Source organism: Heterodontus francisci, unplaced genomic scaffold (genome assembly GCF_036365525.1).
Source record: "Heterodontus francisci isolate sHetFra1 unplaced genomic scaffold, sHetFra1.hap1 HAP1_SCAFFOLD_286, whole genome shotgun sequence".
Taxonomy (NCBI): Eukaryota; Metazoa; Chordata; class Chondrichthyes; order Heterodontiformes; family Heterodontidae; genus Heterodontus; species Heterodontus francisci.
Genome location: NW_027141006.1, coordinates 1148070 through 1155044, shown reverse-complemented (window position 1 = coordinate 1155044; position 6975 = coordinate 1148070). Strand labels below are relative to the sequence as shown.

At 44.0% G+C, this 6975-nt stretch overlaps 1 non-coding gene across 1 annotated transcript; it reads left to right on the top strand.

Moving 5' to 3' along the window:
- Nucleotides 1-329: 329 nt before the first annotated feature.
- Nucleotides 330-420, top strand: trnar-ucu (transfer RNA arginine (anticodon UCU)). The gene is given in 2 exon segments: nt 330-366; nt 385-420. It is a non-coding gene; the product is annotated as a tRNA-Arg (tRNA).
- The last annotated feature ends 6555 nt before the right edge of the window (nt 421-6975 follow it).

Genomic DNA, 6975 nt, shown 5'->3' with positions numbered 1-6975 from the left:
GGAGAGCACGGGAAAGGGGCGTTGAGGTAGATGATCAGCCATGATCGAATTGAATGGCAGAAAAGGCTCGACGGGCTGAATGGCCTACTCCTATGTTCCTCTGTTCCTCAGAGAGTTGGCGCCAGCACGCAGCCTTGCTTTACCCCACTGCTGATCTTGAAAGTGTCTGATGTTGCTCCATTGTAACTGATGGAACTGTGCATGTTCTCGTGGAAAGAAGAGATGATGCCCAAGAGTTCAGGAGGGCAGCCGAGTTTCCATCGCAGTTTGAAGAGTCCGTCTCTGCTGACAAGGTCAAAGGCCTTGGTGATGTTTATTAAAATATGTGCGGCTCTGTGGCGCAATGGGTAGTGTGTTGGACTTCTAAATAATGATAAAAAAGGCATTCAAAGGTTGTGGGTTCAAATCCCACCAGAGTCAGATTTTGGACCAGAGACAGAAGAGCACGACGGAACAGAGAGTGAACAAGTGTGTCAAAAGCACTGATTCAGAGACAGAGCGAGAGAGAGGAGCACAGCATGAGCAGAGCTGGGGCAAAAAAAATCAAAAAGTGACATCACAATGGAGAGTGAGAGCAGGGAAACAGAGAGCCGCTGGGGTGAGTTTACAGGATTTGGTTCTTGCTTCGGTGCAGTGGAAGGAGCTGTTTGGTGAGGATCTGTTGAGCTGTGACATCACAGGCAAGCAGGTAGTTGATTGGTTTGGAAATAGCTGCATGTTTGATGAGTATCTGGTCAGTGATTAAGGTCCATTTTAGTCCTAATGTTTAAAATAGTAAACAAACTAGTGGTAAGCTTAATAAAATATACAATAAAATAAACAATTGAATAAAATAATTAAGTAGTTAATTGAAACACGTTAAGGATGACAGGACAGGTGATGTGTCACAGCTGCAGCATGTGGGAGCTCCTGGATACCAGTGTGATCCAGGGCAAACACGTCTGCAGTAAGTGTTTGCGGCTCAAAGAGGGAGAAAAAAGGAACGTGGGGACAGTATAGTAAGGTGGATTGACTCTGTTCTTTGCAGCAAAGTGCAAGAGTCCAGATGGCTGTGTTGCCTGCCGGTGCCAGGATTCAGGACGTCTGCTCAGGGCTGGAGTGAAACATACAATGGGAGGGGGAGGATCCAGTTGTCGTGGTCCATGTCGGTACCAACGACATAGGCAGGACAAGGATAGAGGTTCTGCATAGTCAGTATGAGGAACTAGGCACCAAATTAAGTAGGAGAACCTCAAAGTTAATCATCTCTGGATTATTACCTGAGCCATGTGCAAATTGGCATAGGACAAATAAGATTAGAGAAAGTAATGTGCGGCTGAAAGACTGATGTGGTTGTCGTGGGTTCTGGTTCGTGGGGCATTGGCACCAGTACTGGGGAAAGAGGTGGCTGTACCGTTGGGACGGTCTACACCTGAACCGTGCTGGTGCCGGTGTTCTAGCGAGCCACATAACGAGGGACGTAGAGACGGTTTTAAACTGAATAGTGGGGGCAAGGGATCAAATTTGGGAAGATATGGTGAATCAAGGAGGAGAGGCTAGGCAAGAGAGAAAGGTATAAATATGGGAAATCATAAGGAGAGTGTGACAGGAAGGGACAGAGCAGACAAATCTAAGAGTAAATCAACAGATAAGGCTAGAGGTTACAAAAATAATAAAAAGACAAATCTAAGTGCTCTGTATCTGAATGCATGGAGCTTTCGAAACAAAACAGATGAACAGAGAGCACAAATAGAATAAATAAGTACGATCTGATAGTCATTACAGAGACATGGCTGCAGGGCGACATAGATTGGGATGTGAATATTGGAGGGGACATGGCATTTAGGAAGGACAGGAAGCTTGGAAAAGGTGGTGGGGTAACTCTGTTAATTAATGATGGTATTAGTGCAATAGAGAGGGATGACCTAAGTTCAGGAGATCACGATGTAGAAGCAGTTTGAGTTGAGATGAGAAATAATACAGGCAAGAAGTCACTTGTGGGAGTGGTGTACAGGCCACCTAACATTAACCACACTGTAGGATGGGGTATAAAAAAGAAATAATGGCAGCTTGTCAGAAAGGTACAGCAATAATTATGGTGGATTTTGATCTCCATATAGACTGGAAATTCTGATTTGCAGAGGTAGCCTAGACGAGGAGTGCATAGAATGTTTTTGGGATAATTTCTTGGAAAAATAAGTTCTGGAGCCAACCTGAGAGCAGGCTATACTAGACCTGGCATTGTGCAACGAGATAGGATTAATTAATGACCTCATAGTTAAGGTGCCCCAAAGTAGTAGCGATTATAATATGATTGAATTTTACATTCAGTTTGAGGGAGAGGAGAGTGTGTCCCAAACGAGTATTTTAAACTTAAATAAGGGCAATTATATGTGCATGAAAGCAGAGCTGGCTAAAGTGAACTGGCAAATTAGGTTAAGGGATAAGTCAATAGAGATGCAGTGGCAGACATTTAAGGAAAATTTCAGAATACACAGAATAGATACATTTCAACCAGAAAGAAAAATTCCAAAGGTGGGACTCACCATCCATGTTTAATGAAAACAGTTAAAGATACTATCAAACTTAAAGAAAAAGCCTATAATTGTGCAAAGATGGGAGGCAGGTCAGAAGATTGGACAGAATATAAAAAAACAGCAAAGAATGACTAAAAGATTGATAAGGAAGGTAAAATTAGAGTACGAGAGAAAGCTAGCAAGAAATATAAAGACAACTAGTAAGAGTTTCGATAGATATTTTAAAAAGAAAAGAGTTAACAAAGTGAGTGTTGGTCCTATGGAAAGTGTGTCTGGGGAATTAATAATGGATAATTAAGAGATGGCAGATGAATTGAACAGAAACTTTGCATCGGTCTTCACTATTGAGGATACAAATAACATCCCAGTATTCGCTGTAAGTCAGGAAATGGAAGGGAGGGAGGAACTCAAGAAAATTACAATCACCAGGGAAGTGGTACTAAACAAATTGTTGGAGCTGCGGGCTGACAAGTCGCCAGGTCCTGAATTGGCCAGTGAGATAGTTGATGCGCTGGTTTTAATTTTCGAAAATTCCCTCCCTTCGGGAAGGTTCTGTTAGATTGGAAAGTAGCGAATGTAATTCATTTATTCAAAAAGGGAGGGAGACAGAAAGCAGGAAACGACAGGCCAGTTAGCTTAACATCTGTCTTCGGGAAAATGTTAGGAGCGATTACTGAAGATGTTATAGCAGGGCGTTTAGAAAAAATAAAGGTAATCAGGTAGAGTCAACATGGTTTTGTGAAAGGGAAATCATGTTTAACCAATTTATTGGAGTTATTTGAGGGAGTTACATGAGCTGTGGATAAAGGGGAACCGGTGGATGTATTGTACTTCGATTTCCAGAAGGATAAGGTGACATATCAAAGGTTATTGCAGAAAATAAAAGCTCATGGTGTCAGGGGTAACATATTGGCATGGATAGAGGATTGGCTAGCTGACAGGAAACAGAGAGTCAGCATAAATGGGTCATTTTCTGGTTGGCAAGAAGTAACGAGTGGTCCACAGGGATCTGTGCTGGGGCCTCAACCTTCTACAATTCTCGAAATGACTTTGATGAAGGGACCAAAAGTATGGTTGCTAAATTTGCTGATGACAAAGATAGGTAGGAAAGTAGGTTGTGAAGAGGACATAAGGGGGCTACAAAGGGATATAGATAGGTTAAGTGACTGGGCAAAGACCTGGCAAATGGAGTATAATGTGGGAAAGTGGGAAATTGTCCACTTTGGCAGAAGAATAAAAAAGCATATTATCTAAATGGTGAGAGATTGCAGAGATCTGAGATGCAGAGGGATCTGGGTGTCCTAGTGCACGAATCGCAAAAGGTTAGTCTGCAGGTACAGCACGTAATTAGGAAAGCTAATAGAATGTTATCATTTATCGCCAGGGGAGGTTATGCTTCAGCTATACAGGGCATTGGTGAGACCTCTTCTGCAACACTGAGTACAGTACTGGTCTCCTTATTTATGGAAGGATGTAAATGCATTGGAGGTAGTACAGAGAAGGTTTACTAGACTAATACATGGAATGGGTGGGCTGTCTTACGAGGAAAGATTGGACAGGCTAGGTTCGTATCCACTAGAGTTTAGAAGAGAAAGAGGCGACATGATTGAAACATACAAGATCCTGAGGGGTTTTGACAGGGTGGATGTGGAAAGGATGTTTCCCCTTGTGGGAGAATCTAGAGCTAGGGGTCACTGTTTAAAAATAAGGGGTCACCCATTTAAGACAGAGATGAGGAGCAATTTTCCCCCTCAGAGGGTCGTGAGTCTTTGGAATTTTCTTCCTCAAAAGGCGGTGGAAGCAGAGTCTTTGAATATTTTTAAGGGAGAGATGGATAGATTCTTTATCTGCAAGGGGGTGAAAGGTTATCGGAGGTAGATGGAAATGTGGAGTAATCAGTTCAGCCATGAGCTTATTGAATGGTGAAGCAGGCTCGAAGGGACGAGTGGCCCACTCCTGCTCCTAATTCGTATGTTCATATGTAAAGACAATGTAGAGTGGTCTGTACTGTTCACAGTACTTGTCCTGTAACTGCCGAAGTGAGACAATCATGCCGACTGTCGATCTACCAGCTCTGAAGCTGCCCTGAGACTCAGGATAGATGTGTGATGCCAGGGTCTGCAATCTGGTCAGAGCAATGCGAGCAAAGACCTTCCCCACAATACTTAGCAAGGAGATGCCTCGCTAATTTCTGCAGTCACTGCGATTCCCCCTTATTGTTGTACAAGGTGACAATGTTTGCATCACGCATGTTTTGAGGTGCAGATCTTTCCTTCCAACAGAGACACAGAAGTTCATGGAGATGCTGCAGTAGAACCGCTTTTCCACTCTTGATGATTCCAGGTGGAATACCATCATTTCCCGGGGCATTACCACTGGCAAGATGGTCAATGGCTTTGTTGAGCTCCACTATGGTGGCGTCACTGTCCAGCTCCTCCATGACAGGGAAGTCTGGAATGGCACTGAGAGCCACTTCAATGACAATATTCTCCGTTATGTAGAATTTAAGGTAATGCTCCACTCACCTTTCCATCTGCTTGTTAACAGATGATTCCACTTTGACACCGCACTGAGACCTTGAGCATTGTTGTCTGAAAGAGCCTGATCGAGGATGTTGAGGAACTCCTGGGTCCGTTCTGGATCAGTGGTTCGTCAAGAGTTGATCTGAGGACGACGTTCTTCTTGGATGGATGAAGCTTCCTTGGCTGAAGCCTGACCTTGCTACACACCAGGGAGTGCTCAGTGTCACAGTCAGCGCTGTGATAGCTGTGAGTGATGAGGACACTGCTGAGGGTGTTTGCACTGGTGATGATAAGGTCTAGCTGGTGCCAGTGGCGTGATCTCAGATGTCTCCAGGACACCTTGTGGCACAGCTTGACCTGGAAGTAGCTGTTCATCACACAGAATCCATGGTGACAGCATAACTCCAGCAACCTCTGTCCATTTTCATTCATCTTGCCAATCCCCTGGTGCTCTATGCACATTGGCAAAGCTGTGTAGTCAGTACCCAAGCTTGTGTTGAAGTCTCCTAGAAGGTACAGTCCCTCAGTGCTGGGAATTCTACTGATGGCAGTATCAAGTGTCACATAGAATTGATCCTTGACATCTGGGGTGGAGGTGAGTGTCGGGACATAGATGCACATGAGATTAACTGGGCCCACGCTTGTTGACAAATGAAGAGTAAGAAGTCTCTCTGAGCCTACTGTGGCTGGTTCACTCATCTCAAGTGGCGTGTTTTTTACTGTGAAAACCACTCCATGCTGACGAGTTGCCTCTTGGGCTTTCCCCTGCCAGAAGAAGGTGTAGTGTTTCTCTTTGAGGGATCCACTTTGGACGAGTCGAGTTTCTTGCAGCACAGCAATGTCCACATTGAGCCTTGTGAGTTCTTTGTCCATCAAAGCTGTCTTGTGTGTGTCATCAACCTGCAGAAGGGTGTCAGTAAGGCCAGGACACATGGTCCTTACATTCCAGCTTGTGATGCGAAGGACTGGTGTCTTCTTTGTTGAGCTTGTTTTTCTTGGTGCATTGATTATCGATCCGCCTGTTGAGAGATGACTCTCTAAGCTCCAAGCACCCATTGAAGCAAGCAGGTTGTGGCAGGACAGCACCTAACTGATTGGGGGCGACCCAGCTTGGAGTGGGTGGTAGCTATCCAATGAGATACGATGATCTCTTCAACTGTCAGAAGTAACCCCTGGTGCTCATACTCTGCACCAATTGAGTGAGAGCTTATAATCGGTAACCGTTTATTCCCGTGTTGTGCTAATGTTTAAGCACAAATGGTGTCCTCTGCACGGCACGTTAGTACTGAACACAAAATGGCTCCTTTGGTCATGTGTTAATTATAAAATGGCTTTCTTGACCTTGTTAGTTATTACAATGGATACATTATAAAAATGGTCAAATTAAACTACGATCGAACTACCCAAGCTTACCTGCATCCTCCAGTCCTCTGGCAACATTCCCATATTTAAGGAGGATTGAAAGATTGTGGTTCGAGTCTCTGATATTTCCACCCTTACCTCCCTCAGCAACCCAGGATGCAACCCATTCAAACTGGGTGACTTTTCTACTGTGAGAGCTGCCAACCTTGTAATTGTCTCCTCTTTATCTATTTTCATCCTGTCCAATTTCTTCACTTCCTCCTCCTTTACTGTGACATTTGCAGCATCCGCTTATTTTGTGATACTTAATTAGTGCCTCAGCAACACCCTCTGTCTCCACAGGATCTCCTAATTGATCCCCCCTTTCATTGACTGTCCATATGTTGGTAAAAGACTTCAGTGTTCCCAGTTATGTGACCTGCGAATCTTTTCTCATACATTCTCTTGCTAATCTCATTTCCTTTTTCAGCTCTCCTCTGTACTTTCTGTATTCTGCTTGTTTCTCTCCTGCAGATGAATCCTCACATGATTTCGATATGAATGATTTTTGAACTATTTTGTTGAAGGATTGAGTT